Below are 17,042 nucleotides of genomic sequence, written 5' to 3'. Positions count from 1 at the left end.
AGCCTAGGGCCTAGATCTAGATTCTAGATCTAGGTCACTAGACTCAATGTAAATTCTAGATCTAGACTTAATGTAAATTCTAAATCTAGAATCTATTTCGGGCCTTAATTATTTTATATAAATCTTTGTTTAGCTTAAATGATCATCTAATTCGAGAATACATAGGATTTTTTTGTTATCTAGGTTCTATATCTAGATATAGTAGGATTACTCACTAACTTGGAGGCGTGGTCGGCTGCTAACAACAATATGGCGTACGGACCGGACGCATGTCTTCCGACCATTTTTAGGCCATGTTTACCACGAGCAAAATGGCGGGTGTTCACATTATTTAAACATGGTATAGGTGGCCAGGGCTAGATATGCCAGAAAAGCATTTTAAAATTTGCTTTGGAGAATGAAGGCTAAATTTTAAAGTCAGTGTCATAAACATTAATAGAACTTTTTTTTTTTTTTACGTTTTCAATTATTTTTTCTTAAGCCCTATATGTGAATGATAAGGTTGACTATCAGGACCAATGTTCCCTCTAAGGACCAAGAGTGTGTGTGCAAAAAATATGTTGTGTGCGCGGTGCTAAAAATGACTTGGGCAAGTTAATATGTATGTTTATTAAGCTTGCAATTAAGCAGAATAATGCATTTTGATAAATTAATAGTATAATGTGTAGGACTAATGAAACGTATGCTATTAAAAGAAGATACAAATCCCATCTAAATAAAATAAAATACACAACAGAAACATTTAGAGTTATACTTAGACAACAGGTTATATGGTCGACGTACTATGTTAGTGTAATGCAATCGTATGTTAAAAATGTTAATACCATAACGGTAATACAAATACAACAGTTTAACATGTAGACCATTTTAAAGAGCTGACTTGAAAACAAAATTAGCTAACCTTTCAGTGGCATTTATTGCAATTTCTCGCGTCTAACCTTGCCTTGCTTACACACCTTATATGATTTGTTTAAATCCACATCCTCTCCAGCATTTAGATATATCCAAATGTGTGGCTTCAAGTCTATTTCGTGCTTGTACTTTAATGCTGTTCATAAGACTAAAACTTCGCTCGCAATCAGCGCTGGATACTTGAAAAGTACAGCTTATGTCAATTAACTTTGCCAATGAGCTAAATTGTTCATCATTTAAAGCAACTCCTGCGTTTTCAGTTAGTGCATTTGCTGAACCTGATTTGAGTTTTTCACTGATCTGAAATTTGAAGTCATTTATTGCGTGATAATTGACTCTTCATTTGTTGTTTGTAACACGTCTTTGTACTTTACGCACAGTTCTTTGATATCTTTGACGCCAAACTCAAATGCGCAATTTCTAAAACCAGTAGGATCAAAAGCTGAAGAAAACTGCAGTTCATCTCCTGGAAACCTTACATTTAAATGATTGCAGACCGATCGTATAAACTGTGTGATTTGTCTTGTATAGACTCCTACGTTTTCATTCAAAATTTTCTTGGCTTTATCGTTCCAATAAACATCTTCACTCATGTATTGTGCTTCTAATTTGCATATTTTAGAAATGCAAAATTGATAATGTGCTTCAATAGATGATAAATTATTTCGCTGTAACAACATTGATAGATTAGCTAATTCATTAACGGTATAAAGCGCAATTTGATACAGAAGATCTTTTAATGATTTCAAAACATAACAACAAACAGGATCATTGTAGTCTTGGACTAGTTCTTCACAGTAAGCAGCTAAGGCATCAAGATTTCTAACAAAAGCACTGACAGCAAAGTGACGTGACAACCAACGAACTTCATAAATTGGTCGAAAAGAAATTACATCCATATCATGCACCTTGGCCAATACTTCAAATGCGCCCTTTTTAACTGAAGATCGAACTCAGTGCTGTTCAACAAGGTGGGGGACCTTAGCCTTCAATAAAGCAGCTAATTCCTTCCTACGGCCTAACATAACCGATGCCCCGTCTGATGTTATCATTACCATGCGGTTCATTTCAAGTTGATGTTCAGTGTAGTACTGTGTTATGACTGCCTTTAGAGCTGAGGTATCACATGCGGTAAGCTGAATTATTCCACCAAAAACGGTTTTGTAAAATAAAGAATTGACTGAACGAAATTTAAAATAAAGGATTAGCATTTTATGTACAATTATGTCAGTATTTTCATCAACTATAAGCTTGTGGAACGATGCTACTCGAAGTTCTGTCAGTGTGTTCTTTACAACCACCTCGTTTATTGCTTCAACAAACTCAAAGGCGTAATTCTTACTTCGCCAACTGCCTGGTATAGAAACATACTTCCCCATGTTGTTATGAATCAGTTGTACCGACAGCATCGAGGCGTGTATCCTAATGGCGAGAAGCACACTATCCATTAGGATTCGAACTTGATCCTGTTTGACCGCTGGCGCTCATTTTGTCCAACTCGTTCTTCTCGCTCAGTGTTAGTTTCAAGTACTAGCACCACAGAACTTACACTTCAGATGCTTCCTAATTCAACTGAAACATTCTTAGAATCTGGCGTTTCGGTTCTCACTTTAACTTTGAGCCATTCCAGTTTAAACGAATCTCTCGCTTTTTTTTTTTTTTGCTGCATTGTTTTACCGCTTGTTACATACATTTTTCTTTTCAACATGTTCAAATAACACAGAGTTGTAAACTTTTATTCCTTATTTATTAAACCAGTCTGTGAATATGAATACTGAAACAGTTCGATCCAGGTGCACGTAATAATCCCAAGAATTGGATATACAGTATATAAATCCTTAAACCAAACAGAGCAAAAATACATCCACCGTTAGAATCGTAGAATTTGCATCTGACTTGGGTAAATCGTGAAAGTATCAAGGAGGTGGGTGGGGTTGGGAGATGGGGGAGGGCGGTGGCAATAGAAAATAAAACCTTGCATGGTCAGCTACAAGCCGTAATCCCTTTCAGGTATTAGGTGTCAGCTAGGGCCAGTTTTGGGGTAAACCATTGAATCAAGCAGAGGGAGGGTCACCCAGACATCAGAACGGTACCCGCCCCGCTCAGTTTAGAGTTGTCATTAACTGGACCTGTGGTATGACAACCGAGGTCACCCCCTCCCCCCAGTCAATGATACCTGTGGTTTATGCCCCAAAACACAAAGACTGTTCGTTTAACAAAACAGGCACTAAAAATGTCGCTTGATTCAAGCCGCTGACCACCATTTTTCTAGTGAATTAGACTTGCCCGACGTTCTGATAATCTGTGCGCGGCATCAGAAAATGTCTGCGCGGCACATTTGAAACTACTGCGCGGCCGCGCAGCCGCGCAGCTTAGAGGGAACACTGATCAGGACCTCGCGGGGCACAGAGCAGGTGAAGTAGGGTTCATCTGTTTCTTTGTCCTAAGCAAATGAAGGGATAGTGTGGTCAGAGACATGCTCGACTGGAATCGTTTTTGTTGTCTGAGACTTGGCGGGACACTGGGCAGGTGAAGTAGAGTTGAGTAGGTCACCTGTGACGTCAGTATATGAAGGGATTGTCCGAAATCGTTGTTTTCGGTGTTTTTAAAAGATAAAAAACATATTTTTGAATGTGGGGTCTGTTTTTTTTGTGACGATAAGTGACACTGCAGTAGCGTAGCGAGGAGGGGGGGGGGGGGGCGGGAGGGGAGGGGAGGCGGGGGGGGGGAAGGGCAGGCGGGGGAGGTGGAGGGGGGCCGGGGGCGGGGGGGACATATGTTGGGGCGCCAAAATGGTTTGGAAAAATTAAATTGAAAGGTTGAGGGGGGTTCAAATGGAAAGTTTGAGTGGGGGGGGGGGGTGCACATCAAAAGTTTGAGGGGGGGGGGGGGGGTTGAAAATCGAAATCTTGGGGGGGGGGGGGTTCAAATCGAAAAGTTTGTCCCCGGGCGCCGGGAAGGGTCGCTATGCCTCTGAGTGACAGACGTGATGTTTTTTGATGGATGACCCCCGAAACCCACAGTTATCCAACGGATGACGGGTATTCTAGTCTCTATTAAAAGCGTTCCCAACATATATATATATAGATAGATACAGACAGACAGAGAAACTATTAGTATAGACGAGATAAATGGCCCGTTGAGGGAGAGATACTGTTACATTTTTTAAATGACTTAGCTACATTATTTTATCAATATATTTGTGACTTTTTTTCCTGTAATTTTTTATATTTTTTGTGACTTTGTTTCTGTGTTTTTTTTCTGTGGTTTTTTCTTATGACATTTTTATCTACATTCCACTAAACCACCTCTTCACCCTCACGTCTTACCAAGAGATAAGAGAACGAGTTGTGGGCTATAATGTAAATTTTACCAATACCTTGACGAAAGCTCTGAATCTCTATAAAATAGTTTGATGTACATTGGCACATTGACGTAGGGGGAGGGTGATGAGGGCGGTATGGGATGGGCTGGTCAGGTGATTAACGCTCAATAAATGGCAATGCCGTCGAAGAGTGATATATCTGGATTCTGTAGAGATTGATGTACTAATCCTACAAAAGAAAATGTCGGTGAGTATGGCACCTGTCTACTCGTGGGCTAGACACCTTTCACACACATTTCTCCAACATGTGAAATATGGCACGCTTTTGGTGAAGGTCGATCATAAATGGAGTGTGGAGGGGGGTACGGGTGGATTTGAAGTTTTATGGAGTGTTTGTGTGGGTGGAGAGGGGTTGTTAGCGCTATAATTTTTCGTTTGAACCCAGTTTGCTTTCAACCATACACATTTTCTGAAGACAAATATATTTCCATAGCATAACAAACTTTTTGGTATATGATAATTATAACGCGCTGATCTTTTTCTTTTTTCGACAATGTACTATCTAGACTTAAAACAATTTTTATTACAATTGTATAGACCAGGCAGCGATTAGAGATACAATGTACTCTGTGTTTGAATTCGATTCCTGTTAGATTAAAATGTCAATTTTCTTTCACCATACCGCATGTATACATAGTATGCATTCTAGCAAGCGGGGGGGGAGGCATGGTTAATGTGTTATAAGGGTAGCGATTACTAATGAGCAGGCATTTTCAATTTTGAGTTTTTACTGTGACTTTATTCCTAATACAACGTGACTATCTTCTGTATTTTTTCTGTGAATTTTTCCCGTTCAACTCGATCATCCCGCCCCCCCCCCCCTCAATCCACAAGCGTCTACAAAAGTCCATTTCCTTTCGGACCTACCCCCTTCCCCCGTCCGTCTTGTCTTTATAAACGAAAGACCACTTAGCGCGAGCGTGGATTTTTTTCCATTCGCCCGCTCCACCCCCCCCCCCCGTACCTGTCTGAATATTTTTTTTCTAATACCATCTGTCCACATGTGATGTGGGTGGGGGGAGGAAATGGACATATTTATCGTTGCGAATGAGTGAGTTTCTGACTCGCCAACTAAAATAACTGTTTCCCCCTCTCCACAACTCCTCCCTTATGGACTTATGGGGAGAGGGAGGGTGCGTGGGGAAAATCGTCATGGGAATAGGGGTGCAGAGCGGGAACGTTTTAGCCTTTCGCCTGCGTCTATTATGTACTGATAACCCCCCCCCCCCCCCTCCCCTCCCGGAGAAAAATGTCTAGAAGAAACACTGATCTAGACAAAAAATAAATAAAACAAAAACAGATAATTATGAAACAGCGCTAAAATTTTATGTCACCTGAATAGCCAGAAAGTCTTCATATAAAACCATTTTTAGGTGTTTGCTAGCATTATTATATTATGTGTATGCTTCCATTGTATCTCATGTTTGTCTCGCTAATGGATACATGACATTACTCCTGTGTTTTGAGTCTTTTTATTTCAAGACATTTAAAATTTATTAAAAACCTTATATTGAAATCCATTAAATAATATAAAATATAAAACGTACACAACACACAATATGGTTGGACTATGGGTAATACGCATGATCAGTCGTTTCCCCCACCCCGCCGCAACGAGAAGGCTGCAACTTTCATGTTGTTTCACGTTCCGCTTGAGTGAGTTATCGGACTTCCTAACATAAAAAACAAAACCGTCCCTTCACCCACCTGTCCACAACAATACCCTCACCCTATAGATTAAATGATGGACTTTTGCGGGAAATCGGCGAGTGGGAAATCGGTAAGGGGAGGGGGCAGAGGGGGTTTAGAAATATTTTGATTTATTTGTTAAGAATTGTACAATTTTGTATGTCTATTGTTGTGGGTTGTATTTTTTGATAGCATAAATTATTTATAGACGTTAAAAGCATTATGGTTTATATCAATTGTAAGTAAAAATACTTTCAGATAATGTATACAACTATCTCAACTTTTGTTACGTATTTAATTAAATACGCGTTAGAAAAGTTAATTATATATGTATATATGTTATAACTGGGTCTATGTGTCCCGCAACTATGAAGTGAGAGGGTCAACACTACCATTATATTCTGTCTAGCCATTCAGTAGTTCATCCCAAAGCACGACGACATCAAGGTATACAAATGATTCAACAGGATGACATTAATTTTACTATTTATTGCATTACAAAGGACGACTTGAACGAACACTACTAAGACTGGACTACATTACAAAATCACTCTAACACAACAAAAACAAGTGTACTTTTGAACTTCTTTCCCCGACAACAACGAACCTACAATAAAACGTCACATTCTTGCGAACTGCGTAACTATTCAATGCGTCATTAACTTTAGCACTAATATTCGTTCACACCAATCCTCCAATTAGGTAGGTGGGTAGGCAGGTAGGTAGGCAGGAAAGCAGGCAGGTAGGCAGGCAGGCAGGTAGGTAGGTAGGTAGGTAGGTAGGTAGGCAGGTAGGTAGGTAGGCAGGTAGGTAGATAGGCAGCTAGGTAGGCAGGCAGGCAGGCAGGTAGGCAGTTAGGTAGGTAGGCAGGTAGGCAGGTAGGTAGGCAGGTAGGTAGGCAGGTAGGCAGGTAGGTAGGCAGGTAGGTAGGTAGGTAGGTAGGTAGGCAGGTAGGCAGGTAGGCAGGTAGGCAGGTAGGCAGGTAGGTAGGCAGGTAGGTAGGTAGGTAGCTAGCTAGCTAGGTAGGTAGGTAGGTAGGTAGGTAGGTAGGTAGGTAGGTAGGTAGGTAGGTAGGTAGGTAGGTAGGTAGGTAGCTAGCTAGGTAGGTAGGTAGGTAGGTAGGTAGGTATGTAGGTAGGTAGGTAGGTAGGTAGGTAGGTAGGTAGGTAGGTAGGTAGGTAGGTAGGTAGGTAGGTAGGTAGGTAGGTAGGTAGGTAGGTAAGTAGGTAAGTAGGTAAGTAAGTAGGTAGGCAGGTAGGCAGATAGGCAGATAGGTAGGCAGGCAGGTAGGCAGGTAGGTAGGTAGGCAGGTAGGTAGGTAGGCAGGTAGGCAGGTAGGCAGGTAGGCAGGTACATAGGCAGGTAGGTAGGTAGGTAGGTAGGTAGGTAGGTAGGTAGGTAGGTAGGTAGGTAGGTAGGTAGGTTGGGACGGATGTAGGGAGGGGGTAGGTAGGTAGGTTGGTAGGTAGGTAGGTAGGTGCATAATAATGAAATAATAGTTAATACATCATTGTTATGATGTGTGTTTTATCAGGTATTTTGGTGCGAATAAATGTTGTTTCGAGAAATATGACGAATGCATGTTTGATGACGCGGATTAAAGAGAGAGAAGTTTTGCCATAGGAACGGGTTGTTATGGAATGCAAGCTAGGTAGTTCGGACTAGGGAGAATGTGAGAGATACTTCGTGTAATATTGATATCAAGGATAGTTTTATGTTTATTTATACGAGAATAGTAGTTGAATAATTATTGACCAAGAAAATAATAGGCATTGTGTAAAGTGATTATCGCCTGTATCGTGGTGATGGGAATGCACATGGTAGTGGTATGCTTTAAATGGTAGTAGATCACGTGATCAAACACGACACTCTCACAGCAGCCCTAACGGTCGTGTATAAATGTGTCATCTAGTCGATATAGGTCTTTGCTAAATTTCTCTTTTGCAAATTTTTCGTTGTGTTTTTTCTGGTTGCGCATTTTTTTGTTTCCGCTTCTTTCTGTTTGCGCTTTTTTTCCGTCGGCGCTTTTTTCTGTGTGCGCTTTTTTTCTGTTTGCGCTTTTTTCTGTTTGCGCTTTTTTCTGTGTGCGCTTTTTTCTGTTTGCGCTTTTTTCCGTGTACGATTTTTTCTTTTTGCGCTTTTTTCCGTTTGCGCTTTTTTTCTGTTTGCGCTTTTTTTTTGTTTACGCTTTTTTCTGTTCGCGCTTTTTTCTGTGTGCGCGTTTTTCTGTTTGCGCTTTTTTACGTTGCGCTTTTTTTTTCGCTTTTTTTCCGTTGCGCTTTTTTCCGTTGCCCTTCTTTCTTGTCACCGAATATAGTAGTACCCCTTACTCGCTATGCAGGACGCTCGATTAACGGATGCCAAGTGCCAACATAGTCGCTTTAAAACTCTGGGCGCCAAACCGTGTGTTGACGAAAATTATACCCTCCATAATAAATTTTAGTTCTTTTTTTCCCAGAAATATTCTCGGGAGAATTCTCATCCGAGTTTTATTTTTTATGTACCATGTAAAGGGAAAAAATTGTCCCCCTCCCCACACCCAAGGAGCGCCGCCCTTGCAAATAATTTTTTTTACAGGACCCTACCCTTGAGTGTTCTAATCATCTCCCCAAAGTTTCATGGTACACGGATGAACGGTGTGAAATCGAAATCGACTTTTTTTTTATAAACCATATTTAGAGAAAAATCGCAACCTCTCGTGGCGCCGCCCTTGCGAAATTAAAAATGATTTTTTTTTTTACAGAACACTTCCCTAGAGTTTTCTAATCAACGCCCTAAAGTCTCATGGATATCGGGTGAACGCTGTCAAACCAAAATCGACTTTTATTTTTATATACCGTATGTAGAGAAAAAACTAATCGCGACCTGCCGGGGCGCCACCCCTGCGTATTTGAAAATGTTTTTAGCGCAGAAACCTCCCCAGGAATATTCTAAACATCTTCTTAAAGTTTCAAAGCGATCGTGTGAAAGGTGTCATCTCTTCGGGGGGGGGGGGCGGAGCCGCCCCGAAGAACTTCTACCGTCCCTCCACCCCCGAACGAAATAGAATATACAAAGAAATTATGTACACTACAAATAAAACCTGTTTTACTCTATGCAGCTGATAGATGGAGAACAACTGCTATAAATAAGAAGAAAATACAATCGTTTATAAACGCATGCCTCAGAAAGATCCTGCAAATTCGCTGTCATAAATCCATCAGAAATGATGTTCTTTGGCAACGGACAAATCAACTGCCAGTTGAAGTAGAGATCCTCCAGCATAACAAGACAGGCCCTCACCTGGAATTCACAAGAGCAGGAGGAGGAGAGGCAGACCAAGAAGGACATTGAGACGTTACCTGGAAGAAGACACCACGAAGATTCGATACACCTTGGGACAGTTGGAGAGACTAGCCCGGGACAGAGGCGCCTAAAAAGCTCGTGTCCGAGGTCTATGTCCCAGGAGGGACGACAGGCAAACCTAACCCTTCTACACTTTTACCAGTGTCCCCCACCCCACCCCCGGGAAATTTAGTCCGCGCCCTCCCGTCCCCGAAAATTTGAAATCCCCCCTCCCTCTACTCCAGGAGAAAAAAGTCTGAAAGAAACACTTCGGCGTATGGTTTTATATGACCACATAATGTATGTTGTAACGGCTACTATCTTTTAATAGCTCTGTGTGTATGTCATTCGACCTTGCATCTTTTCGATTCTTTAGAATTTTAACGGCAATTTTTTATTTCTACTTAGGTAGTTGTCGTCTAGTAGATCTCAAGACAGCTCTGGTTTTTTTTAAATATCTGATTTATCGACTGGTGTTCATCTATTTAGAAATTCCTTGTAGTATTCTACCCATCCTTCTAGCACCACCACATGTGTTTGCGTATCTTCTTTGTTTTGTTTTGTTTTTGGCTTATAATGTTGGTGAAATTTAACTGACAGATTCTTTTTATGCTGTACTGGTCTTTTGTGTAACAATTTATTGCTGCCTCTACTTCCTACAAAGGCAAATTGTCTCAGTAGTTAGCCATTTATTCTCCCCGTCTTGTTAGCTTCTGGATAATGGTCTTGTCCGTCTTAATAAGAATGACTTGTAAGGTTGTTCATTGAAATGATTTTAATTCATTTCGGATATTTAAATTTTAATTTCATTTAAAATACTATAGGACATTGCTGGTATATTTTGGTGAGTGTTTTTCACACAGAATTTCTTTTAATATTGCGTAACTTACCCTCTTTATGTCGCATCTATTTGTTTGCTACATTTTTATTGAAACTTCAGTCCGAAGTAATACACCGTATTGGGATCTAGAATTTATATTCTTTTTACTCCTTATTTTAACTTTTGTTTTTAAGAGGTTTAAACTGATGTATCATAATCTCTTCTTTAAACTTTTACATCTTGCATGGACCGTCAGGTTCGAAAAGAGAACTTTACTTGTCTCTGACAGTTGATGATGTAGATATTGAGTGGCACTGAAGATTTTACCCTGATGGGTCACTAGCAGAAGCCACATATACAAATGTAGATTTGAGTACATTATTTTGACCATGTCCACGTATTTATGTACCCAACCAGATAAGTCGTCGGTGTGCCATATTTTACAATAACAATTAATTTAATACGTCTCCATAGTCTAAAAGCACATTAGCTGATGGAACATTAAAAATCCAAAATAAAACCTGGGCGTTAAGATATAAAGAGTTAGGTGTCGTCATTTATTAGACCCTTCCATCTAGTTAGCTGGTACACCTAATGGACAGGGCGTTACCTAGGCAATTTGGAATCAGCAGAGTCGCAGGAGCGGCTGAAAGGAAAAGACGAGTTTGTAACTCTATTACCCTAGGAGCTCTACTTCTGTTTAATTTTCGGAGTTTTCATATTAATTGCTGTCACAAAATAATAAAATACACCATCAGTAAATCATCATCTTTTCCCGTTCGTACCGAAGAAATATGGGACAAATAGAGTTCATCAGTTTCAGTGACCTTGGCATACGAGGGGATAGAGTGGTCAGCACTATGACCAGCCGCTTTCAGTGCCCATCAGAAAATATAAAACAAAAGCAATAACAAATGTAAGGATACAAGATACACATGTTTTCTATAAAAAAAATGTTGCTCTTCAAAATTTTTATTTCTCAATTCGGTAATAAAACCTTTTATCTATCTAACCCGAACATTTCAGACTTCTACAGCCTACGGCTATCCTTTTATCGTGATGTGAAACATGGTACCCCCCCCCCCTTCCCCCCCCCCCCCCCCGGCAAAATTTCACAGTACTACGCGGACAGTGGCTATATTCGAGCGGGTATTACATCAGTTATTGCCCGCGGGGCACCATAAACTCTGTAGCAATATATCGGCCAAGCACTCGTGTATACACTGGTGTAGTGACCTTTTCTTTTGTTTTAAAAATAAGTACGAAAAACGTGGTTTTCTAAATAGTAAAATTTGATGTCAAACTCCATATAAGGGCATGCGCGAAAAAATAATGTTTGGGAAGAGATTTGTTGATGCACTTGACCAATCAAAATAATTCACGATAGGTTGCAACTAACCGCGTTTGCTAGGCAGCCATTTTGTTTCTAGATAAACTATGATAGCTGTTCTGAGAATAACACTCTATTGATAGGATAAATAATACATAATAGTCAATTCTTCATTACCTGTTGGATACATATTTTCTGCTTACACAGTAAAATATGTCTTAAACTTACAACATAAATCAATCCGTATTTTATTAGTCAAATGGTTCATCTACATATAACAAGACGTTTTTTCTGTTTTCTCTAAGAGGAAACGCATAGTACCTTTCCGGCTTTCTTTTCACGTTTTCTCAACTTTGCATTTTTACAGAAAATTTAACATTCAAATCGCTAAGGCTTTGGGACCCTTTGTCATAAAAGATTGAAACATTCCACGTGCGTTTAACATTACACCATCTACAAAATCTACATCTTTCATCAGCTTTTAAAAATCTCTTATGGGATCAATGTTCTAGGGCTCATGCAGGTTTTATTGAACCGTAGAACTGGTTGGTGATCTACTAACCAGCTCTATCATCATCATCATTCCTTTGTGGCGAGCAAAGGGCTGCAACCACACATCTCCATCGGACTCGGTTTTGGGCTGACCCCTTTATCTGTGCCTATGTGTGCCCGGCTGCTTTCGTCTCTTCTTCAACCGTTCTTTTCCATGTCTTCCTTGGCCGGCCCACCAGCTTTATAGCGGTTTGAAAACGTGTTAGTTTTCACACCTTTTCGTGGTTTTCATGGCAACCAATACTGCTATTGGTAGCCATATATTATTTTTGTCAATAGGTTAAAAACAATTAAGATATGAAATTATTAGACACCCAGAAATGTGTTAAATAATTTGTTTTTTATCAGTATTGTCTAACCTTAATAAAACAACAACGTTTTTATGAATAGCAGTATCTTCTATCCATGCGGCACAATTTTTTTCGTTGCCATTCAAGCAATTGGCGCACTTCTAAGCCTAAACTCGAGCTGAGCGGTGCAGGTTCGTTAACACTTGCTGCATCGGACCCAAGAACCTAATGCAATTCAATAAAAATACATATTTAAAAACTTCTATCATTATGATAATGTATGAGTAGTATATTAGGTCACTTTTGGAGCGAATGGGTGAAGGTGGATGCGGATGCGGATGCGGAGAAAAGGTTATATAGGAAAATACTACGCCAACTGGGTGAGCCGCAGGTACAACGAGATATAGTAAAATACTCACCCACCTGGGTGAGTGGGTGAGCCGCAGGTACAACGAGATATAGTAAAATACTCCCCCACCTGGGAAGGTGGGGGAGCGGGTGGGTGAGGGTGGGTGAGGCGGAGGGGAGTAGGTCAGTAGGTCAGTAGGTCAGGTGAGGGGGTGACCTTGTGACGTAATCACCATCGGTGACCCAGTTACGTAATTTGTTTGTTTGTTTGATTTTAATGAGTTTTAAATTATTTTTTAATTTTATTAGTTTGAATTTTTTATTTATTTTGTTTTTAATTTTTAATTTTTATTAATTTTAATTAGTTTCATTTTTAAATTTTTTAAATTTTAAATTTTTATTTTTTAATTTTAATTAATTTATAATTTTTAATTTATTTTTAATTACTTTGTTTATATTTTATTTGTTTATTTTTTAATTAGTTTAATTATTTATTTAATTTTTTATTTTAATTTTTTTAAATTAGTTTAATTTTTAATTAGTTTGAATTTTTTAATTATTATTTTTAATTTTTTTAAATTTTTAAATTTTTAAATTTTATTTTTTAATTTTAATTAATTTTATATTTGTTTATTTGTTTATTTGTTGTTTATTTGTTGTTTATTTGATTGTTTGGTTTAATTCATTTTGTTTTTTTGTATGTTTTTTAATTTTTCATTTTAGAATAAGCGAGTAAACCTAACGTGTAGAAAAATAGAAAGTTCTTTGTGTAGGTCCCAACTACCATTAACGACATCTGTTTCAAACTATCCCACACATCAACAAATTTTTGACCACCAGTGAAGTTTTTCCGCGGTTGAGTTTTTGACAGGTGCCGCGCAGTGATTAATGGCTTTTCTCGCTCGCCATTTTCGCCCGTGACAGCTCAGTTTGATTTATGACCGCAGGTAAAGTTTCACCCTGTGCATTGGGACGTGCGCAGCATCGCCGGTATGCTGAATTATGGGAATGCACCGATTGCCACCCGTCGTTCAGCGTCGTGCTTTTTATGACGCAGTGGAATTTCGTCTTCGTGTTTTTATGGGTCTGTAAAACCAATTACTTTTCCGCGAAGGTGAAGTGCAATCTTTTTGTCAGTTAACGTAATGGCTTCTCCGCGAAGTTCAGACGGCGTTTATTTGAAGACCACCTGGCCAACACGAGACAGGCTGGCGTCACACTTAACGGAGGCTCTAGGGCTTTTTTCATTAGTTTGTTTTTAGGTTTTCTGGTACTACTATTCTACACCCTTTTTGAGATACACGTATACACATTCACACACACACACACACACACACACACACACACACATTCACACACACTAAAATTAGAACAAAGATCTACTTATATTTTATAATATGGGTGAAGGTGGGTGAAGGGGGAGCAGATGGGTGAAGGTGGAGCAGTAGTAGGAGTAAAGAATATATAGTAAGAGACTCCATTAACTGAGTGAGGTGGGTGAGGAATTAAAATTAAAATTAGCATCCACCTCCTGTAAGCTTTTACTATATATCCTTTACTCCTACTCCTGCTCCACCTTCACCCATCTGCTCTACCTTCACCCACCAGCTCACCCTTCACCCACCTCCTCACCCACCTCACTCAGTTGGTTGAGTCTTTTACTATATATCCTTTACTCCTACTCCTACTCCACCTTCACCCATCTGCTCCCCCTTCACCCACATGTTTACCCTTCACCCACCTGCTCACTCACCTCACCCATGTTACTATAAGCGAGTATGTATTGAACGCTTGTTAAGCTTACAGCATGATATTTTAAAAGCCTTTGATGACTTGGAAAAACGTTAATAAATAAATAAATAAAATATAAGAAGAGATTTGTTCTAATTTTAGTGCGTGTGAATGTGTGTGTGTGTGTGTGTGAATGTGTATACGTGTATCTCAAAAAGGGTGTAGAATAGTAGTACCAGAAAATCTAAAAACAAGGTAATGAAAAAAGCCCTAGAGCCTCCGTTAAGTGTGGCGCCAGCCTGTCTCGTGTTGGCCAGGTGGTCTTCAAATAAACGCCGTCTGAACTTCGCGGAGAAGCCATTACGTTTACCCGACAAAGAGATTTCACTTCACCTTCGCGGAAAAGTAATTGGTTTTACAGACCCATAAAAATACGAAGACGAAATTCCACTGGGTCATAAAAAAGCACGACGCTGAGCGACGGGTAGCAATCGGTGCATACCCATAATTCAGCATACCGGCGATGCTGCGCACGTCCCAATGCACAGGGTGAAACTTTACCTGCGGTCATAAATCAAACTGAGCTGTCACGGGCGAAACCGGCGTGCGAGAAAAGCCATTAATCACTGCGCGGCACCTGTCAAAAACTCATCCGCGGAAAAACTTCACTGGTGGTCAAAAATTCTTTGATGTGTGGGATAAATTGAAACAGATGTCGTTAATGGTTGTTGGGACCTACACAAAGAACTTTCTATTTTTGTACACGTTAGCGTTACTCGCTTATTTTTAAATTAAAAATTAAAAAACATACAAACAAACAAAATGAATTAAACCAAACAATCAAATAAACAACAAATAAACAACAAATAAACAAATAAACAAATATAAAATTAATTAAAATTAAAAAAATAAAATTTAAAAATTTAAAAATTTAAAAAATTAAAAAATAATAATTTAAAAATTCAAACTAATTAAAAATTAAACTAATTGAAAAAAAATTAAATTTAAATTTTTAAAAATAAATAATTAAACTAATTAAAAACTAAACAAACAAAGTAATTAAAAATAAATTAAAAATTAAAAATTAATCAAAATTAAAAAATAAAAATTTAAAATTTAAATATATAAATTAAAATTTAAAATATTTAAAAATTTAACTAATTAAAATTAATAAAAATTAAAAATTAAAAACAAAATAAATAAAAAATTCATACTAATAAAATTAAAAAATAATTAAAAACTCATTAAAATCAAACAAACAAACAAATTACGTAACTAGGTCACCGATGGTGATTGCGTCACAAGGTCACCCCTCACCTGACCTACTGACCTACTGACCTACTCCCCCTCCGCCTCACCCACCCTCACCCACCCGCTCCCCCACCTCCCCCAGGTGGGTGAGTATTTTACTATATCTTGTTGTACCTGCGGCTCACCCACTCACCCAGGTGGGTGAGTATTTTACTATATCTCGTTGTACCTGCGGCTCACCCTATATAACCTTTGCCCCGCATCCGCATCCGCATCCACCTTCACCCATTCGCTCCAAAAGTGACCTAATATACTACTTGTATGTAGTTTGGTACATAAATATGAATAACAACATATAATTATGCATAAAGCGTGGTGTGTTTAATAGAAAATGTATCGACGAATATATTTTACACCCTTTGATTTTAGCACTTTGATGGATAGTGGTCGAATCACCTTTATTATTGGTAAAGAATAATGTTAACTAAAAAATTTACCTACCGGTTCTAAGGCAATACAAAACAAACAAAGAAGCAACAATTTCGAGCATGTCTTTTTAAGGAACATTGTTCAGTCTATCAAAGCCTTGATCTAAAGAAAACGTTAGTGTGTAGTAAATAGTGTTATTGAATATTGTAAAAGAAAATGTAAAAAGAAATATTAAGAAATACAGTTAAATTGATAAGCGGATAATACAAAGATCTAAATAATAAAATGGGATAAAACCGATAAAAATACTTTGATATTCTAACAATAAATTCAAACATAAACTGTAAAAAAATTAAAATGATAAGATGAGGAGAGACAATTAAAAAAAAGTATTTTTGAATATTTACCTAACGTTCACTGGATGAGAAGCAGTCTGAGGTTTGGGCGTTTGACGTGGCACATGCGGATTTTATTACCATCCACAATGACGTACCCAATCGATACGATAAAAACAGCGGCGTAGAAATGTTCATCACAGCCTAAGATGACAGTTGAATGTTTTTAAAACTTACCAGTAGTCGGCTGAAGTTGAGATTAGTTAGGAAATGTAAAGTTTATGTGTAACAACAATAAAGCGGAAGTGAACCAACCGAACGACCGACTGACCAACCGAACGACCAACCGACGGACCGATCGACAGACAGAGAGACACACCCACCGACATACAGACAGACAGATAAAAATTGCACGTGTTTAGAACAAAATCTATATTAAAATTATATAATTATCCGGAATGTTCTAAATTACAAGATTTATTTAAAATACAATAATTGTCTCATTTCATTTAATTATCCTATCTATAGTTTATAATATAATAAAATCAAATTTATTAATTAATAAGTATTTATAACAATGGCGATAACACAAGTTTAACCCTACATTATGGATACCATCCTAGGCTACCGCCTAATTCGCCCTATA

The 17,042-nt window shown here is 38.5% G+C and overlaps 1 long non-coding RNA gene across 1 annotated transcript; it reads right to left on the bottom strand.

The window, feature by feature from the left end:
• Positions 1-12,337: 12,337 nt before the first annotated feature.
• On the bottom strand, positions 12,338-16,539 carry LOC131958111 (uncharacterized). The gene is made up of 3 exons (XR_009389200.1): positions 16,469-16,539; positions 16,134-16,223; positions 12,338-12,527 (listed from the first exon to the last, which is right to left on the bottom strand). It is a non-coding gene; the product is annotated as an uncharacterized LOC131958111 (long non-coding RNA).
• Between the last annotated feature and the right edge of the window lie 503 nt (positions 16,540-17,042).

The sequence above is a fragment of the Physella acuta genome, unplaced genomic scaffold (assembly GCF_028476545.2).
Source record: "Physella acuta isolate Inbredline_101_S28 unplaced genomic scaffold, ASM2847654v3 ptg001291l, whole genome shotgun sequence".
NCBI lineage: Eukaryota > Metazoa > Mollusca > Gastropoda > Physidae > Physella > Physella acuta.
Note: the sequence above shows the minus strand (reverse complement) of the source record. Positions and strands in the feature narration are given on the sequence as shown.